The sequence below is a fragment of the Lactuca saligna genome, chromosome 4 (assembly GCF_052625555.1).
Source record: "Lactuca saligna cultivar CGN05327 chromosome 4, ASM5262555v1, whole genome shotgun sequence".
In the NCBI taxonomy this organism is placed as follows: Eukaryota; Viridiplantae; Streptophyta; class Magnoliopsida; order Asterales; family Asteraceae; genus Lactuca; species Lactuca saligna.
Window position 1 is genome coordinate 293,446,836 of NC_136420.1, and position 21,999 is coordinate 293,468,834.

A 21,999-nucleotide genomic window follows, 5' to 3' on the forward strand; every position below is an offset into this window, starting at 1 on the left:
ACACCTATGATTATGACTTCAAAAACTTCAATCAAATACATCATACAAAGTACTACAAATAGTCATCAAACAATTGGAGACCCTAGAAGTCCTTGCTTAAGTCCATTTTGGACTAGGACTCCCTTATTGGATCCAAATGGACCAATAAGCTTCCAATAAGACTATCATGGGCTTAGAACCCTAATTGGGCTCTAATTGGACCCACATTAATTTATTTCAACATTTTGGACCACGTTGGGCCTAGAATGAAATAAATTAACGACTATGAACCATAATTAACCTAATTTGACCCTAACAAGTCATAAAAATCACCTTTAAATTTATTTGGACCAAAAATCACTCAACTTAACCATGAAAATTGGGCTTAAGTATTTAAGGCCCAAACATCCTCTTTTCCCCCATCATTCTCGGCCCAAATAAAGCCCAAGAGGAGAGTTGACTTCACCATTGCCACCTCATTTTTATCCATTGGACATCCATGCATTATTTCTCATTCTTCCATGCACATATCACTTCAAAATCACTTCTCTTCTCTCCTCTCTCTCACTCTCGGCCATACTCAAACACACACACATTCACAAAAATCTCTCAACTCTCTCAAGAAAACTCCTCCCTCCCCACTCAAAAATCTCGAAATTTAGAAGCTTCCAAGAGGAACTTTCAAGCTAATCATCATCTTAGAAGTCACCAAACTCGAGATCTACCAAGGAAAGGTGCTAAGGCCGAAAAATCACTTCATTTCTTCCATCCTTTCTTCAAAAACCGAATCAACACACAAGGTGAGCTTCATACCCCCTTATTTTCGGTTTTTATAAGTTTTTGTGGGGGAAAATACAAGCAAAGGTGTAGATCCATTATTATGTGTATGTTTTGGTTGATTTCTATGCTTATATGTATGTTTTGTATGATTTTGATGCTAGATCTAGTTATGAATTGCTAAAAACCGAGATATATCTTATACTAGCATAAAATATACTACTACATACAAAGTATACCAAGAAAAATAGCTAAGTGGCTTAACAATACATACTTTGGGCTAAAAACTCATTTTTTTGACATAAATGTTAAAAATACAAAGTTAGAGGGCCCAAAATGAAATATCTCGAAATCTGATGGGTGAGATGAGTCAAAACAGATTCCATAATGTATTTTCTGAAAATATACTCTTTTGGAAGATTAAAAACATAAATTTCAAGCTTAATGGGCTAAAAATGACAATTTCGGCCCAATAGGCCCCATTATGCGAAATTTTCTGTTTTGGAGGGCCAAAACTGTGTTTTTCTGTAAAACAGTTGGTTACTAGTGTTATAAGTACTTTTCAAAGGTTTAAAATGCTTTTCAAATTTAAAAAGGACGAAAGTTGCAAAAATTTTCCAATTTGGGCCAAAAATGTAAAAATTGCGAAAAAGAGGGGTTATAACCGAGAAAACTGCAATTTCAGGGACTTAAACTGTTTTAAATGAAAAATATGCTGAAAAATATTAATTTCAATAATTTTTGGGTGTTAAAATGTCAAGAAAAATGGTTTAAGGACTAAACCGGAAATTATTTTACCTAAAGGGGGTGAAAAAGTAAATTTACAAAATAAAGAGGGGTTGTAAACAGAAAATTTTCAATTGTAATTCAATACACTCGTTGTGAACAAAGACTGACACTACGACTTTCGATGAATTACAATACACAATATCACCAACAATCGTTACCAAACGAATTGATTCGGTCTCGAATCAATAACAAATCCAAAACTACTAACACTATAACGCTCAATACACATATGAAACTCTTGGAACTCTTTACTCTCGTGGAATTACTCAATACGTCGACGTACACTCCTTAGGCCCAAAAGTTGCAAATCATGCTTGTCGAGCCTAACTAGCCCGATGACATGATCTTTAGGCCCAAAGGACACTTGCTTACATGTAGTTGGGTCTAATGCGACTCGACCGCGTGTAAAAGGACTTTCAATGGCAAACATGTTGCTGGTCCCCAAGGGTCCTTCAGTGCTGCTAGTAAAGTCGGGAACTCACGATTGCAGGTTGGGCTTCGGGCCCTTCGCAATTGCAATGGTCTTGAACGACGCGGGGAAATACCGAGGGATTCGCACCTTCTCTTTTTCCCTCCGGTCGTGGGACTACACAAGTCCGGGAGGATTGAGTTGTGTGAATAAGTGCGAGTGACGCCTAAGGGATCATTAGTACGGTTGTCGACTGGACGTTTTCATTAACGGATGTTACAACAATTCACCACCCACTGTATACTCAATGCCTCCGGAGCTCAACAAATACCTCTAACATAACGAAACCACAACACATAAACTAATTAAAGCAAAGCGATAGGAAAACGTCGGGTTTTCCTAGGGTTTTCAACTAGTACAATTATGAACTACATGTCAAATTTCACAACTCTTACGTTTACACCTATAGAATTCAAACAAGCATACTCACGGATCTTCACATATTTTTATGCTATTCTATTTTCAAAAAATATCGGATTTTCTGGTGGTTTTTTTTTAAAACATTACAAACATGGGATTTCAAACATTACTTATGAACTCACCAACATTTCACATGTTGACATTTTTCAAAATACTTGTATTCTCAGGTAACAGATAAGTGAAGAGAGGACTGTACTCTATGATTGTTTTGCGGTTGTTTAAGTAACAACGAACAATGTATTTTGGAATGTAATATTTTGGAACAATGTAATGGATGTAAACGCTACCAGTTGTATCATTCCAAATGTTGGTGATGTATAATGTTATGTTTCATGTATATTCATTGTGACGGTATTCAATTGAGTCACGACAGCCCCCGGACGTTTCCGCCGTCTGGTTCGGGGGTGTGACAATGTTTTAAATGATTTAAAATGTATATGTATTTTATATCTACAAAATATGTTGGGTAAAACATGGGTAGATGAAATATGAGTTGGATTATGAGATGAGAAGTGATATAGACTATGAGATAAGGGTGAAAGGTGAACAATGAAAGAATCCTTTTACCCAAGTGTTGGCCCTGTCATCTAGCAGAGTATGGATGACAACCACGAACTATTCTAGACAGTCCAGTGGAACAGTAGCAGGCTCGGAACCTGTAGGTGTTGTGAACGATGTGTTCAGTCGGTGTACTCTAAACCCTAGCGACTATGTAGACTTAATGCCTAAACCCTATCAACTATGCAAACTTAGTGCCTAAGCCCTAACGACCATGCAGACTTAGTGCCTGTTGTGTAAGCCGTGGTGAAACATCCCAAAAGTACTTCCCAAAATTTTTTTGTTTAAATACTATACTAAACCATAATATCAAATATCAAAAGATAAAAAAAACATGACTCATGTATCTCAAATCGAAACTAGTGTCAAAATCATATCAAAATATTATAGTCTATCTCCCAGGCTAAACTGTGGTGTGTGTGTCATGCCGTCATCCCGAGCCCTTCCCTTTGCTAGCTGAAGTACCTGAAATCAAAAACTGAAACTGTAAGCATGAAGCTTAGTGAGCTTCCCCTAACTACCATATACCATACAATAACACATAAAGCAACTATTGGGCCTTGCCCACTGCATCGGACCAAAGTTTGGAAACTGCATTGGACCGAAGTCCAGAACTAACGAGGACCTTGCCCTCTGCATCGAACCGAAGTCCGGAACTAACCAGGGCCTTGCGCTCTGTGTCAATCTGAAGTCCGGAAACTACATCGGACCGAAGTCCGAAATTAACCAGGGCATTGCCCTCTGCATCGGACTGCAGTTCGGAACTGACTGAACATAGCATAGCATAATCATAACTACTAGCATAAACACATATACTGTATACTGCATTGGACCGAAGTCCAGAACACATAGCACAAAGACATGCTTGAATCACAAAGACATTAAGCACACTGAGCTACTGCATCAGACCGAAGTCTGGAACTACTGCTAACTAAACGGGCCAACATTGTGGTCATAGACCCGTCCCTACTGGAAGGAAACTCATCTCGAAACGTTGGCTGTTGAGATGCTAAGTTTGAAACTGTCTGACTACTACTCAGGAATTCCCCGACTATAAATCCCATAAACACTAAATCAAATACCGATAACTAATCTTAGGGTAAAAAGACTATTTTACCCCTGGTCAGAGTCAACATCCTAGTCAAAGTCAACATCCTCGTCAAAGTCAACATCCTGGTCAAAGTCAACTTTCAATTGACCGGACTCGCTGAGTTGTTCTGCCAACTCGCCGAGTCCCTATAATTCTCTCTATTCCTCTACCCGCTTCTACTCGTCGACTTTGGCAAAGACTCGACGAGTTCTTCTTCGCTACTAACATCGAGTCTATCTTCATCCGACTCGCCGAGTTGTATGAACAATTCGTCGAGTCTGTTCTTAAGGCAAGAAGATTGCCTTGGACTCGTCGAGTCCTAAGGACGACTCGTCAAGTCTCATGCATGCCATTACTATATAGTCGATTCTAGTCGATTTTAGTGCATCCAATTCATAGATCTAGGCTTCTAGGGCTGGTTTTACACGTAAAGTTTCCAACTTTATGTGCATGCACAAGAGAATGGGGCTAAAACACCAAAATCATCCAACAATAAGCACTTAGGGTTTGGAACAAAACTATATTTGCATAAAGGTAGCTACATTGAGCTCCTAGAGCTCAATAACATCCAGATCTATGGTTTCCATCCTAAGGAGAGTTCACTTCACGAGTTTGAATCATATAAAGTTCCAAGAGAAACATAAACAAGCATAAAAGAGGGTTTAATGGAAGAATGGGCAAGGTGATAACTTTATGACCGGAATATGTAGCAAATAGAAGCTAGATTATGGATCTCCTTTCTCTTCTATTGGTCTTCTTTCCTTCCTTCTCTTCTACAACTTCCAAGCCAGCAAAAAACACTCAAGCTCAACAATGGGGACTAGGGTTTACAGACAAATGCTCTAAAGGTGATAGAGGCTGGGATGGGAGGCTATAATGACATTTAAATAGTGTACAAACCCTAGGATTTAGGGTTTTATCCAGACTAGCAGACTCGCCGAGTCTGGAATATGGACTCGTCGAGTCTCCCGCTAAAAACGCGTGCAAATCCCGCCTCTTCTCAAAGAGTTGGGCTACTGACTCGTCAAGTACCTCTTAAGAAAGGAAAATACTTTATTTAAATTACATACCAGAAATGGGGCGTTACAGTTCTCCCCCACTTATCTTAGACTTCATCCTCGAAGTCTGCTGCTACTGATTCTAAAAATAACTCCGGATAGCGCTCCCTCATATTCTCCTCAGTCTCCAACGTCCACTATGAACCCTTTCGGTGCTACCACTGTACCTTCACTAACTGAACCACCTTGTTCCTCAAGGTCTTCTTCTTCCGATCTAAGATCGCAACTGGTCTCTCGATATAATTCAGGTTGGTATCAACCTGAATATCCTCCAATGGTACCTCTGTTGACTCGTCCACCAAACACTTCCGTAACTGAGAAACATGGATAGTGTTTTGGATCTGGCTAAGCTCTGCTGGAAGATCCAAACGGCAAGCAACCTGACCCACCCAGGACAAAACCCTAAAGGGACCAATAAACCGGGGGCCCAGCTTGCCCCTCTTCCAGAACCTGATGACACCCTTCTAGGGTGACACTTTCAGAAGGACCATATCGCCCTTCTGAAAATCCAAGTCTGAACGCCTCCTGTCGGCGTAACTCTTCTGTCGACTCTACGTTGTCTGCAGTCTGCTACGGACCTGTGGATCAACTATGTGATCTTGAGCACCACCTCAGTACTCCTAATGACTCTCTAACCGACCTCGCCCCAACAAATAGGGTCCTACACTTCCTCCCGTAGAGCATCTCGAAGGGAGGGTGGTCAATGATGGTGTGCTAACTGTTGTTATACGAAAATTCCGCTAACGGAAGATACGTATGTAACTGCCACCGAATTCTATGACGCATGCTAGAAGCATGTCCTCGAGAGTCTGAATCTTCCTCTCGCTCTGCCCGTCCGTCTGAGGGTGGAAAGCGGTGCTGAAGTGAAGATGAGTCCCCATCTCGTCATGAAACCGCTTCCAAAACCTAGATATGAACCGGACGTCTCAATCCGATACTACTGATACAGGCACTCCATGTCGTGCCACTACTTCGCGCACATAAATATCGGCTAGCTTCTCGACCGATATGCTCTCCTGAATCGGTATGAAATGCGTGCTCTTGGTTAGCCAATCCACTATGACCCAAATCGAATCAACTCCACGTGTGGTCCTGTGAAGCTTAGTCATGAAATTCATAGTGATATCCTCCCATTTCCAAACGGGGATGTATAATACCTGCATCTTGCATGGGGTCCCTGATGCTCTGCCTTGACCTTCCTACAGGTCAGGCATCTCTCCACATACGAAGCTACGTCCAACTTCATGTAGGGCCACCAATAATTGGGTCGAAGATCTGTGTACATCTTCGTCGCCCCTGGATGGATGGAGAACTAAGACTCGTGAGCCTCGTCCATCAACACCTGCTGTACTCCGCCCAAGTATGGTACCCAAAATCTCCCATGAACGGTCAACAATCCTCGACTTCCATAGTCAAAGGAAGCTACTCGGCCCATAATCCTCTCACACTTCTGCCTCTCCTCCTTCAGGCCCTCAACTTGTGCCACTCTAATCTGCTCCAATAATGGAGTAATCACTATCATCCTCAAACATATATCCCTTATGGGGCCTGCTACCACCTTGCGGCTCAAGGCTTCGGCCACTAATTTGGCCTTGACCAGATGATAAAGGATCTTACAGTCATAATCCTGTATAACGTCTAACCATCAGCACTGCCTCATGTTCAGATTTGGCTGATCCATGAGGTACCTCAAACTCTTGTGATCCATGTAAATATTACAACAGACCCCATATAGGTAATGCCGCCAAATCTTGAGGGCAAACACTACTGCCCGTAACTCTAAGTCATGTGTTGGATAGTTAGCCTCGTGAGGCTTCAACTGTCTAGAGGCATAAGCTATCACATGCCCTCGCTGCATCAACACTGCTCCCATACCTATGATCGAAGCATCACAATAGCCTACAAAGTCATCCACTCCCTCTAGCAGGGTAGGAATCGGTGCCTCACACGATCTATGTCAGAGGGTCTCAAATGCTTCCTGCTGCTCAGGCCCCCAGCAAAATGCCACCGACTTCCTGTCCAGTCGAGTGAGTAGAACTGCTATCTTGGAGAAATCTTGGATGAATCTCATGCAGTACCCTGCCAACCCTAGGAATCTCCGAATCTCAGATGGAGACCTCGAGACCTCCCACTGCATCATGGCCTCTATCTTGGCCGAATCTACTAGTATACCCTTATGGTTGATGAGGTTTCTAAGGAACTGCACCTCACACAACCAGAACTCACACTTGGAGAACTTCGCAAAAAGTCTCTCCCTCCCCAGCGTCTCTAGCACCACTCTCAGGTGCTCCTCGTGTTGCTCTTGAGTCTTGGAATAAACCAAGATGTCATCAATGAACACTATCACATACCGATCCAGCATCAGTCTGCATATGCGGTTCATGAGATCCATGAACACGGCAGGAGCATTGGTGAGCCCGAACGGCATCACCACAAACTCATAATGACAATAGCGGGTCCTAAAATCAGTCTTCTGCACATCCTCCACCCTGACCCGCATCTAGTGATATCCTGACCGTAGATCAATATTAGAGAACCAAGATGCTCCATGAAGCTGGTCAAACAAGTCATCTATCCTTGGGAGTGGGTACTGGTTCTTCACCGTTACCTTGTTCAGCTCCCGGTAATCTATGCACATACAGTGCCACCCATCCTTTTTTCTTACGAACAAGATCAGGGCTCCCCATGGTGAACTACTCGGCCTGATGAAACCCTTGTCTAGCAGCTCCTAGAGCTGCGTAGACAACTCCTGCATCTCTGGAGGAGCCAACCGATATGGTGCCTTGGCTATCGGAGTCGCACCCGGAACCAGGTCAATCCGAAACCCGACCTGTCTTTCTGGAGGTATCCTAAGTAAGTCCTTTGGGAATACGTATGTATATTCTCGCACTACTGATACATCATCAACTATCGCCTTACCCTTTTCCCAGGCATCTATAACATAGGTGACGTACCCTGTGCAACCCTGCTGAACGTAGCGTCTCGCTCTCGCTGCTGACCAAAGGACTGGTCCGCGCTGTGGCCTCTCACCCAGAATCACTAACTCTCCCCTACTGGGAGTGTGAACCCTCACTAACTGCAGCTCACAATAAATCACTGCCCCATTGGGGCTCTACCAAAGCATACCTACTATAACCTTATTCCCTAGCAGGGGAATAGGAACCAAGTCCACTAAAAACTACTCATCAAATAACTGTAGCAAAAACCCCCTATGTACTCTCGTGACCCTAGCGGTCCTGTCATCTGCTATCTCAACCTCAAGTGGACAATCCAGCTCCCCCGAAGCTCTGCTAAACCTCTTGGTAAGTGCAAGTGAAACAAATGATCAAGTAGCCCCCGGGACGAACAATACTATAGCTGAAATGTCGTTCACTAAGAACGACCCTATACGAAAACATATAACCATGAGAAACAATCAATATCAATAAAGATATAAGAGGAAAATACATACCCGTCACCACATCAGGAGTCGCTCGCTCCTCCTCTGCTATCATCTGGAAATCTCTACTCTTCACCACCGATGCCTCACCTTAATCCTGACGGCCGTCTGTAATCCTCAATGTAGCAGGGGCAGGTGCCGCCAGCTTCCTTGCTGCTGCCAAACTCGGACACTCGGACTTTTTATGTCCCCTCCGATTGCAATGGAAGCAAATCAGATCAGATGTTGTGGTGGTTGTTGTACAATCTTTGCTCATATGCTCGGTCCGACCGCACTTGTAGCAACCAGGACTCCTTGCCTTGCACACCCCATCGTGTAATCTCCCACACTTTCCACACCGATTGTGGCTCTACTGTCCCCTGGACCTATAATCTGATACCTTGGGTGTAACGCCCCGTTTATTTAAATAAATTAATAAATGTAAGTCCGGACTCATTTTCAAAGAATTTTAGATGTTGAGGGTTAAAAGTGTAAATTACAGATTAGTTTTGTAAGTGTTTATGAAGGCAGGGACTAATTGGATATTATTGGGACTTCATTGAAGAGATTTTAGAGTCCTAGGGGTTGTTTGGTAAGTTTTGTACCTAAGTTGTAATGGATTCTAATATTCAGGGTTTATAGTGTAAAATTTGGGCTTAGTTTGAAAAAGATCTCATGGAGAGGGACCATTTGAGACATTATGGTAAATTATCTGAGGGTACCGGGTATTTAGTCATTGCATAACCCTAACCCTAGAGGGTATCACCAGCCGTCACCCTCATTATGTCTTCCATTCCCAGCTGCTACCTTCCCTTCTCCTATGCTCCGGCGTCGCCACCACTGTATCAAGGTCGCTAGCCGCCGAGCCAAATGCAGCCGTCGCCTTGTATTGAGAATGAAGATGAAGATCAGTAGAGGCGCTGTGTAGTCGGTCGTGGAGAGGGTCGAGTCACAGCCGACACCCCGCTATGGTTGTTGTTGCTGGATTACGTGCTCACCGCCGATCACTGTGACCTTTCTTGACGAGGAAATGAGCCATGAAGGATCCGCTGCCCTTGGTTGATGTCGCTACCACCATTCCTTCTCCTTCATCCTTTTCTGTCGTTGTTCATAGCCACACCTGGCTGTTGCCGGTGCAGTTCCAGCCGCTGCCTTCCCCGAGCGCCACTCTCTAGCCATCGTGACACCGTCGCTGCTGCCTATCAGCCGATGAAGAGAAAGGTTGCTACTTTGACGTGATTTAGTTGTCGAGATCACAACCCTAACCGCCTGCCGCCACTTCTACTTCCTCCTACCGTGTTATGTCACCACCAGCCGCTGTGGTGGTGGCTGTGAGATTGTGTGAGTGTGTGTTTCCGTTTTATTGTGTGTTATCTCATGTGGTGTGTGTGTGCTAGATTATGTATGGGACGTTTTGTCTAGCCAGAAAGTCGAGAATAGCCACCGCCACCACCGTGAGGTGGTGGCTGCCGCCAAGCACCGCCGCCGGCCACCATGGTGTGGTTGTGTGTGTATTAGTTAGTTAGTGTGTGTTTATCCTTGAGTAAAACATTGTAATTGTAATTTACAAAAGGTTAATGTAAAGAAACTCAACCCACCACCGTAAGGTGGTGGCCGCCGCTGTGAGCCGCCATTGACCACCACTACCCGAGGTGGTAGTGGGTGGTGCCCCCGTAGCAAACCTTAATGGGCTTAGAGATTAGTTTTGGGCCTATTAGGCCATGTTTGGGTGGAAGACCCTAATTGTTAGCATTTGGGCCTTGGACCTATTTGGACCCACTTTTGGGCCATTGGGATTGGATTGTGAATTAAGCCCAAACTATTCCAGGCCATTTATCTAGTAGAGTAAAGGGCTTAATGGACTAAGTCCTTAATGGGCTAATTGAGAAAATCCTAATATTTGAGAAATTATTAGGATGCACACGAGAATTATTTAATAAGTGATATATTAAACAATAATCATTGGCAGGATTAATGTAAGCAATATTAGACTTAATGGATTAAGTCCTTAACAGATTAAGTCTTTAGTGGGATAAACCCTTAATAGGTTAAGTGAGAAACACTTAACCCTAATTGTCATTTTATGTGAAACCCTAATTTCACTTGGGCTTTGTGTTGGGCCATCCAAGAATAATTAAATGGACTAGAGTAACTAGTTGGGCTTTAGGGTAAGCCCCATATGAAGGATTGGGCCCAATTTGGAAAATTGGGCCGTATGTTGGGCTTTGATCCCTACTTGACTTTGGGCCTATTGATTGGGCTTTGGGCTTGGGTAAGCCAAGCTAGGGGTAATGTAGTAATTATCATGTATTTATAGTTATATGTTAGAACCCAATTATTAATTGGGTGTTATTTTGGTGTTGACAGTTCGGGAATCTGTCATCCAGCAGCTGGGGTTGAGTTTGCGGGACTTCAGCAGTGTGGGATTGTGTCTATGGGACTTCAGCAGTGTGAGGTGAGTTTCCTTCCAGTAGGAACGGGTCTACGGCCACGCTACCGGCCCGTTTAGTTAGCAGTAGTTCCGGACTACAGTCTGGTGCAGTAGTTCATTATGCTTGGTGTCTTTTTGATACAGATGAGTTATGGGTTCCAGACTATGGTCCGATGCAGTATGCAGTATATGTGTTTATATTATATGTTATGATTATGTTATGCTATGTTCAGTTAATTCCGGACCTCGGTTCGATGCAGTAGTTAGAGTGCTTGATGTCTTTGTGATTCAAGCATGTTTTGTGTTATGTGTTTCAGACTTTGTTCTGATGTAGGATGCAGTATATGTATTCATGCTAGTTGATATGTTTATGCTATGTTATGTTCAGTCAGTTCCGGACTTCGGTCCGATGCAGGGGACAAGGTCCCATTCAGTTCCGGACTTTGGTCTGATGCTGTCAGTTCCAAACTTCGGTCCGATGCAGAGGGCAAGGCCCTGGTTAGTTCCGGACTCCGGTCCGATGCAGTTTCCGGACTTCAGTCCGATGCAGAGGGCAAGGCCCTGGTTAGTTTCTGGACTTCGGTCTGATGAAGTGGGCAATGCCCAGTAGATGCTTATTATGTTATTGTATGGTATGTGGTAGTTTGGGGGAGCTCACTAAGCTTTGTGCTTACGGTTTTTAGTTTTGGTTTCAGGTACTCAGTTTTTAAAAGAGGAGCTCGGGAAGATTGCAGTGCACACACCATTTGTTCAGCCTGGGATGTTTATACTCTGATATATTTGACAGTTGTTAAGATATTTTGAGATACATTCTTTATGATTCTTATATGACGTTTGATGAATATAGTTTTATTACTAATTTAAAACGAAATTTTCAGACTGTATTTTTGGGATGTTAGAAGTTGGTATCAAAGCCTTGGTTTGAGGGATTTGGGCGCACTCCCGAGTGTGTTTGAACTCAAACAAAGGAAGTGGTAAAAAAAATTTAAATAGAAAAGAGTTTTAGAAAAGCAAAAAGATTTTTTAGAAAGAAAAGAACTTTGAAAAAAGAAAAAGGGTGTGGTGCATGCAATCTGCCGAGCTCAAGTAAGTACTCCCAAATTACCCATACAAGTTTATGTTATGAATATTAGTTTTAGTTTCAGTAGAAAAGCATGCTAGAATAGGGTTAAGGATCTAGGAAGGATGCCTTATGTGCCTATTATATGTGTATCATCTTTATGAGAATTGCATGCTAGTTAGGGCTAAGGATCTTGGGAGGATGCCTTATGTGCCTGTTTTATGTGTACCAACTTATTGAGAGATGCATGCTAGTACATAGTAGCCATTATGATAGCCAGAGTAGTATATGCTTTAGTATGTGTACTCAACGCCCGAATGTTGCTTGCTTTGTGCTCCTAGGAGTTCTAGTTGTCTTTCACTAACTAGTAAACGAATATGATAAGTTACATATTGCAAGGACTAAATAATTTCAGAAGGTTAGGTCTAGCCCTATTTCGCAACTCTTGTCTGAGTCCAACCGTTGTAGGGTAGGGTCTCTCATTCGAAGAATTATCTAGTCTGAGTAATATGTAATAATATTCACGAACTAGTTAGGGGAAGAAAGCAGGAACTTCGTATGCAACTGATGGCGGGGAGTGAGTTGGTGGAGTCAGAGATTTCCCTAGGGCAAGCCTAGGATGACAGTAGCAGAGATCGGCAGTAGTAGAAGTGACTTGGTGGAGTCGAGGCAGTACTTGAGGAAAGTACGGATAGATGTGGAAGGTAGTATGGGCCCGTACTACTGAAAGCAGAGGATCCGTACTCGAATCAAGGAAGGCTGAGATGAACCCTAGGAACTTGTAGTGTGTGAGATCCCTCGAGTTAGGATGAGCATTGTGATGATAATGATGTTATATATTACCGAGTATAGTGACGCTACGTGGTAGACCAGATGGTAGTTCTAGCAATGACGAGGGATAACGCTTGGACTCTAGAGCCGGGCAGATTGATGATTATAAGAGGGAGTTCATTCCATCCGAGAATTTCACGCAATATCATTGACCATACTCATGTGATCCTCAGTGTGATTAAGCAGAGCATTATAGAGATTTGTGATGAGAGGCCGAGTGCATTCTGCACTGAGATATCAATCATGATAGAGATCCGTACGTTGATGTTTCGGGAATTCAGAGTTTGTGAGGCTTCAGATTAACATTAGGGTTTAGGACCCCATTGTTAGCAGCAGATGGTTGGCAGATGTTGCCAACACTTTTTCGTACCAGACGTTGTCTTGAAAGGAGACAAGATCTAACTTACTTCCTATCTCCTAAGGGATAGAGCACGAGATTAATAGGAAGAAGTTGGTAGTGAGTTGAGTGATGACGTGGTTGATGATATGTCTTGGGATGACTTCCAGACCAGATTCTGGGCAGAGTGTGCCCAGGCGATTGAGGCACAGCAGTTGGCGCAAGAGTTGTTAGATCTCCACCAAAAGACTGAGACTGTGGCAGAGATCACTGCCAAGTATCGGGAAAGAGCTTATATGGTACCACAGTATACAACAGATGAGGAAATGAAGAGGGTAAGTTATCAGAACATACTGTAGAATGATAGCAGGGAGATTGTGAGTGTCTCGAGGTGCAAGACCCTGAATGATATGACTTCTACAGCTCGAGAGCGGGATATGGACTTGGAGCACATTAGTAAGAGGGAACCAAATCAGTTGTTTATAGTGAGGGTTCTCAGGAGGAGACCGTAGATTTCAAATTAGCTTTCGAGAGACCAGCAGGACTAGATTCGGTGCAGCACTTGCAGGAAACTGCACAAGGGAGCCTTTCGTTCCAGAGGTTTGAGTATGTGTAACCCTGAGTTATCCTTAGTTTGTGTCTGAATTGTATTTTTTAAGAGATGTCATATGCCAATTGCATACCAAGAAGCATTAGCGAATAGTGATAGACCAGTTCCCCAAATTGCGGGATTGGGAGAGTACGACATCATCTTGGTTTATTCCAAGACTGAGGAGCAGCACGAGAAGCACCTGAGGGGCGGGGGTGCTAGAGACTTTGAGGAGGGAGAGAATTTTCGCAAGGTTCTCTAATTGTGAGTTCTGGTTGCGCGAGGTGCAATTTCTTGGGAACCTTGTCAATCAGAAGGGTATTCTAGTCAATCCGGCCAAGATAGAGGCCGTGATGCAGTGGGAGATTCCGAGGTCTCCAGTTGAGATTCGGAGTTTCTGGGGGTCTAGCGGGTTATTCCCGGAGATTTATTCGGAATTTTTTTAGAAGTTGTGTGATGTTTTGGATTAGTTGGTGTTGAAACCCTAGTAATGATAAGCATGAGTTCTAGCAAATTGGTCATGGGAGGGTAGGAAGAATTGATAATTTTTCCAGTTTTGGGCGTTGTAGGGAATTAGCTGAATCAAAGTGGGGGAGAATTGCCCAAGGATTTAGAAGCGGAAGCAATTTTGAGACTAGGATAAGTTTTGCATCGTTGTCTGAAAGGAAGACAACCCATGTGGCTGTATGGTTCGAGGAGAGTGTGAGATGGAAGTTTGGAAAAAACTTGCCAATGATGATATTGCATTCTCGGAATGTTTCCTAGAAAGCTTTAGGGAATCCGGTTGGGGATCCCAGTCAAGACATGAGTTCAGCTGAGTGCGGGTCAAGCACATGTTAGATCCAACATAGATAGTGTTAGAGTGTTGTAAGTCTGCGGGTGTAGCCGTAGCATTCACTAGCAGTCAGATAGTGTTAAGAGTGTTGTAAGTCTGCGGGTGTAGCCGTAGCGTTCACGAGCAGCCAAACAGTGATAGAGTGTTGCGATTCTGCAGGTGTAGTCGTAGCATTCACTAGGATGGTAGATAGCGTGAGTGCAATGTTAGGACGCGAGAAGAACAGTTGTACCCACCAGTTCGGGTGTAGCAGTGAGGATATGGAAATCCACATATTGGATTTCAGAATTTCCCAGACGGATTAGACTTGGTTAAGCCAGTGATAAGACTGTAGAAGCACCACTGCAGAGAAGAGAGCAATGAAGCAGTGGACTGCTTAAGGTCATTTATGTGATAAGGCTACCAATAGTTATGTAGCAATCATTTTTAGCCTTGGTTTTGGTGACGTTAGGATTCGATGCATGGAACCAATCAGTTAGATCAGAAGTCTGTTAGGGCCACAGTGACAAGATAACTAGTAGCAGCTAGATCCATAGAAGGATTTCGTTCAGAAGTCGTGCGGGGCGGCTAAGTAGGGAGTCCTTTGACTCCGCAGTTGGGCTGGAACCCGATATTTCAGATGATTGGCGGAAAATTGAGACCAGGTAGGTCTCAGTAGATGTCAGGAAACAGTCATGTGGAAGCACATAGTTTCAGACAGTTCAGTGTTTCAAGCAGTTCAGTGTTTCAGGCAGTTCAGTGCTCAGACAGTTCAGTGTTTCAGGCAGTTCAGTGTTCAGGTAGTTCAGTGTTCAAACAGTTCAGTGTTTCAGGTAGTTACAGCTCTTGGCCAATGTTAGTAATTGTGCCCTATGTTGCAAGTACAGACAGGATAGTTGTTTTATTGGGAAGTGACAAGTCACCCACAACGGAAATAGCTGAGCATTGTCGAAGTATACGTGATCTAAAGGGATAATTAGGTTTGTGAACCTGTTTTGTAGTGGGAATTTTCAAGCTAGCAGAAGTTGAGTAGTCGGTTGAGATATAAGCAGGCTGGTTTCATCGATAATAATTTGGTATGAGTGGTCTGTCAGGGAACGAGACCATCTCAAGGCAGCAGATATTAGACGGAATAGATGTGATCTTGTTGCGAGGGTTGGTTACAGTTACCCTAGAAAGGTTAGGGTGTGCCTAGGGTGGTGATCAGATTACTAGAGTGGTTTGAAGTGAAAGGAAGAATTTGGAGGATGAAATCTAATTTAAGTGGGGGAGAGTAGTAACGCCCCGTTTATTTAAATAAATTAATAAATGTAAGTCCCGGACTGATTTTCGAAGAATTTTAGATGTTGAGGGTTAAAAGTGTAAATTGCATATTAGTTTTGTAAGTGTTTATGAAGGCAGGGACTAATTGGAAATTATTGGGACTTCATTGAAGAGATTTTAGAGTCCTAGGGGCTGTTTGGTAAATTTCGTACCTAAGTTGTAATGGATTCTAATATTCAGGGTTTATAGTGTAAAATTTGGGCTTAGTTTGAAAAAGATCTCATGGAGAGGGACCATTTGAGACATTATGGTAAATTATCTGAGGTACCGGGTATTTAGTCATTGCATAACCCTAACCCTAGAGGGTATCACCAGCCGTCACCCTCATTATGTCTTCCATTCCCAGCCGCTACCTTCCCTTCTCCTATGCTCCGGCGTCGCCACCACTATATCAAGGTCGCTAGCCGCCGAGCCAAATGCAGCCGTCGCCTTGTATTGAGAATGAAGATGAAGATCAGCAGAGGCGCTGTGTAGTCGGTCGTGGAGAGGGTCGAGTCACAGCCGACACACCGCTATGGTTGTTGTTGCTGGATTACGTGCTCACCGCCGATCACTGTGACCTTTCTTGACGAGGAAATGAGCCATGAAGGATCCCCTGCCCTTGGTTGATGTCGCTGCCACCATTCCTTCTCCTTCATCCTTTTCTGTCGTTATTCATACCCACACCTGGCTGTTGCCGGTGCAGTTCCAGCCGTTGCCTTCCCCGAGCGCCACTCTCTAGCCATTGTGACACCGTCGCTGTTGCATATCAGCCGATGAAGAGAAAGGTTGCTACTTTGACGTGATTTAGTTGTCGAGATCACAACCCTAACCGCCTGCCGCCACTTCTACTTCCTCCTACCGTGTTATGTCACCACCAGCCGCTGTGGTGGTGTCTGTGAGATTGTGTGAGTGTGTGTTTCCGTTTTATTGTGTGTTATCTCATGTGGTGTGTGTGCTAGATTATCTATGGGACGTTTTGTCTAGCCGGAAAGTCGAGAATAGCCACCACCACCACCGTAAGGTGGTGGCTGCCGCCAAGCACCGCCGCCGGCCACCATGGTGTGGTTGTGTGTGTATTAGTTAGTTAGTGTGTGTTTATCCTTGAGTAAAACATTGTAATTGTAATTTACAAAAGGTTAATGTAAAGAAACTCAACCCACCACCGTAAGGTGGTGGCCGCCGCTGTGAGCCGCCATTGACCACCACTACCCGAGGTGGTAGTGGGTGGTGCCCCCGCTAGCAAACCTTAATGGGCTTAGAGATTAGTTTTGGGCCTATTAGGCCATGTTTGGGTGGAAGACCCTAATTGTTAGCATTTGGGCCTTGGACCTATTTGGACCCACTTTTGGGCCATTGGGATTGGATTGTGAATTAAGCCCAAACTATTCCAGGCCATTTATCTAGTAGAGTAAAGGGCTTAATGGACTAAGTCCTTAATGGGCTAATTGAGAAAATCCTAATATTTGAGAAATTATTAGGATGCACACGAGAATTATTTAATAAGTGAAATATTAAATAATAATCATTGGCAGGATTAATGTAAGCAATATTGGACTTAGTGGATTAAGTCCTTAGTGGGATATACCCTTAATGGGTTAAGTGAGAAACACTTAACCCTAATTGTCATTTTATGTGAAACCCTAATTTCACTTGGGTTTTGTGTTAGGCCATCCAAGAATAATTAAATGGACTAGAGTAATTAGTTGGGCTTTAGGGTAAGCCCCGTATGAAGGATTGTGCCCAATTTGGAAAATTGGGCCATATGTTGGGCTTTGATCCCTAGTTGACTTTGGGCCTATTGATTGGGCTTTGGGCTTGGGTAAGCCAAGCTAGGGGTAATGTAGTAATTATCATATATTTATAGTTATGTGTTAGAACCCAATTATTAATTGGGTGTTATTTTGGTGTTGACAGTTCGAGAATCTGTCATCCAGCAGCTGGGGTTGAGTTTGCGGGACTTCAGCAGTGTGCGATTGTGTCTATGGGACTTCAGCAGTGTGAGGTGAGTTTCCTTCCAGTAGGAACGGGTCTACGGCCACACTGCCGGCCCGTTTAGTCAGCAGTAGTTCCGGACTACAGTCTGGTGCAGTAGTTCATTATGCTTGGTGTCTTTTTGATACAGATGAGTTATGGGTTCCAGACTATGGTCCGATCCAGTATGCAGTATATGTGTTTATATTATATGTTATGATTATGTTATGCTATGTTCAGTTAGTTCCGGACCTCGGTTCGATGCAGTAGTTAGAGTGCTTGATGTCTTTGTGATTCAAGCATGTTTTGTGTTATGTGTTTCGGACTCTGTTCTGATGTAGGATGCAGTATATGTATTCATGCTAGTTGATATGTTTATGCTATGTTATGTTCAGTCAGTTCCAGACTTCGGTCCGATGCTGTCAGTTCCAAACTTCGGTCCGATGCAGAGGGCAAGGCCCTGGTTAGTTCCGAACTCCGGTCCGATGCAGTTTCCGGACTTCAGTCCGATGCAGAGGGCAAGGCCCTGGTTAGTTTCTGGACTTCGGTCTGATGAAGTGGGCAATGCCCAGTAGATGCTTATTATGTTATTGTATGGTATGTGGTAGTTTGGGGGAGCTCACTAAGCTTCGTGCTTACAGTTTTGAGTTTTGGTTTCAGGTACTCAGTTTTTAAAAGAGGAGCTCGGGAAGATTGCAGTGCACACACCATTTTTTCATCCTGGGATGTTTATACTCTGATATATTTGACAGTTGTGTAAGATATTTTGAGATACATTCTTTATGATTCTTATATGACGTTTGATGAATATGGTTTTATTACTAATTTAAAACGAAATTTTCAGACTGTATTTTTGGGATGTTACATTGGGCCTTTTGCCCGAACTCCTTGTACCAGAAGCCACCTATGAATTCCTCTTCCTCTCCATCACCAGCTCTATCTCCCTCTCACAAGCCCTCGCAATCATATCATCCAGCGTTTTACAATTGAACTGACTCACAAATTGGCGGATATCACTCCGCAACACCTCATGATAATGGGACTTCTTCATTTCCTCAACAGCTACATACTGAGGAACGAGAAGAGCCTTCTCCTAGAACTTGGTGGTAATCTCTGCCATGTCTCTGTAGTCTGAGTGAGATCCTGAAAATCCCTAGCTAACTGTTGCACCTTAATAACCGGTGCAAACTCGACTCTGAACCTGGTAGTAAAATCAACCCAGGTCATCGCATCAAGAGCTGCGTCATCCCCAATGGCATGCCCGATCTCCTCCCACCAATCTGGTGCCCTATCCTTCAAAAGATAGGATGCTAGTCTGACCTTGTGCCCCTTGGGAAATATGCTGGTGCGGAATTTTTTGGTGACATCTGCCAACCACCTAGTATTGCTATGGGGTCCTGTCCCCCATGATAGTCTAGAGCTCCACATGCTCTGAACTCCCTGAAAGTGATGGTACGTGACCCCATCATGGTCGTCTCCTCAGCACGGAATGTGCTCAACCTTTCGTCCATCAGCTCCAAAATAACCTCCTTGATCGAACAGAAGATCATAGGATTTTGGTCGAGTATGATGTGAGTAACCTCTGAGGAGAGAAACTCCCTAGTCTGCTCATCCAAATGCTCGACCCCCGAGCCTGATCCCGAGCCCTCACCGACACCTGAACTGCCGACTGCTAGTCTAGGGCATAAAACCACCATTCTGAAAACACACAATGACAATCGTCAGGAATACAAATATATCTCGAGGGATCGCTACTACTACAGTTTCCTGATCTCATCTCAGCCTTCCTCGATTCAAGTATGGATCCTCTGCTTTTAGTAGTACGGGCCCATACTACCTTCCACATCTATTCGTACTTTCCTCAAGAACTGCCTTAACTCTACCAAGTCACTTCCACTGCCACTGATCTCTGCTACTCTCATCCTAGGCTTTCCCTAAGGAAATCTCTAACTCTCCATAAACCATTCCTCGACTACTGAAGGCTTCATTGTAATGCCTTAACTCTACCAAGTCACTTCCACTGCCACTGATCTCTGCTACTCTCATCCTAGGCTTTCCCTAAGGAAATCTCTGACTCTCCATAAACCATTCCTCGGCTACTGAAGGCTTCATTGTATTGCCAATTATCCACCACATGGATACCATCACATGCAATGAGGCTCAGATAATCCTTCGAGTAAGGGACTCATCCCTACAACGGTTAGGATTCAAACAAGAGCTGTGCAATTGGGTCAAATCCAACACTCTGAGATTATTCAACCCTGATTGCATGTGACTTAACGCAACCACCTAATAGCTAACTCCCATCACTCCGAGTCCCACAATGCACAAAGCAAGCAACATTCAGACAAAGGAAACTACTCAAGCAAATCTATCCTCATAACAAGAGACTGTACTAGCATAGAATGCTAAGCTCATACTATCAGGCATAACCTAAACATGCTATCCTACTACTGTCTACTCAATACTAGCATGCAATTCTCATAAAGTTGAAACACATATAGCAGGCACATAAGGCATCCTCCTAGATCCTTAGTCCTATTCTAGCATGTTGTCTTACTAAAACTGTAACTGATAATCATAACATAAACTTGTATGGGTAATTTAGGAGTACTTACTTTAGTTCGGCTGATCGCATGCACCACACCTTTTTCTTTGCTTTTTCAAAAACTCTTTTCTTTTTAAGTTTCTTTTTCAAAAGTTTCTTTCAAAAATTTTTCCTTTTGAAAACCTTATACCATTTCCTTAGTTTGAGTTCAGACACACCCGAGAGTATGCCCGAATCCTTCATTTTTTTCCCAAGTCCATGATTTGTATTCTATGTTACAATTTCGGGACGAAATTCCCTCTATTGGGGGGATGATGTGACAACCTGAACCTTTTTCCATTAACATTAGCCCGATTCCGTTAAATAAATTTTGAATTTTTATTTTGTTTCATCAAATTCTTATGGTTTGGAAAATCATTTAATTTATATAATTAAATTTTATATGAGATTCGGAACCAAAATCACGCGAAAACCCGAGGCTCTTCGAAAATCAGCGAAAACCGGTCTGACTGGTGTTCACGGTCATGAACCCAATCACGGTTGTAAACCGCTCACGGATGGGTGGACCCTACCACCAACCATAAACCCATCCTATATACACGTTTTCCTACCGTCATTTATGTTTTTCTGGCCGAAAACACACTTTCTCTCTCTAAAAAACATCACCCGAAAACCCAAGTTTTCTCTTCATCTATCACTCAATCCACTTTGGAACTTGTTTTGGAGCATCAAACACACATCTTTTCATCAAATCAAGTATTGTTGTTCTTGAGTTCACAACCGTAAACCCTTTAAATCTTCAAATCTTCAAGGGCCAAAATCCGTTTATGGCTGTGAACCCTTCAAACCTTCATATTTTCTTCAAGAACACCAAGTGTTGGCCGTAAACCATTAAAGGGGCTGTTCACGACCAAGAACAGTTCATGGCTGCAAACCTCACTAAGCCGTGAACTTGGCTGAAAACCCGCTTTTTTCGATTCAGTTGAGTCCCGGTAACATTCCTGAACTAAAACCAAGTGTTTTCCAGCACTATAATTAATGGTTTCGCTAATATTATGTGTATATGTGTTTAATTATTATTAGGATTCTTTTAATTCCACGTACAACAACTCGAAGGTCCTCATTCAGTTTCACAGTCCAACACCTTCACGCAACTAACAGTGAGTTCATACCCCTATGCTTTTACTATTTTAAACGTTTTCATGGGGGAATACAAGCCAAACACAAATGATTTTGTGAATTTATACAAAAGGATTTCAACATGTTTAAAGCTGATGCAATTGATACAACCAAATGGTTTCCATATTTTATAAAATATTTAGATATTTTATCCCTTTTGTAACATGTTGAGCATAAGGGACGTTTTCAACTTACAATCATAATTGCATAGTTTTCAGATTAATACACGAACCAAGTACATAACATACATGCAAACTATAATAGGTATATTTTGGGAGTTCAATACACAGTTTACAAATTCAGAGCTTATACAGTAACAAACATATAAACTATGACAGACTTAGTTTATGATATTCAATGCTATTTTTCAGATAAC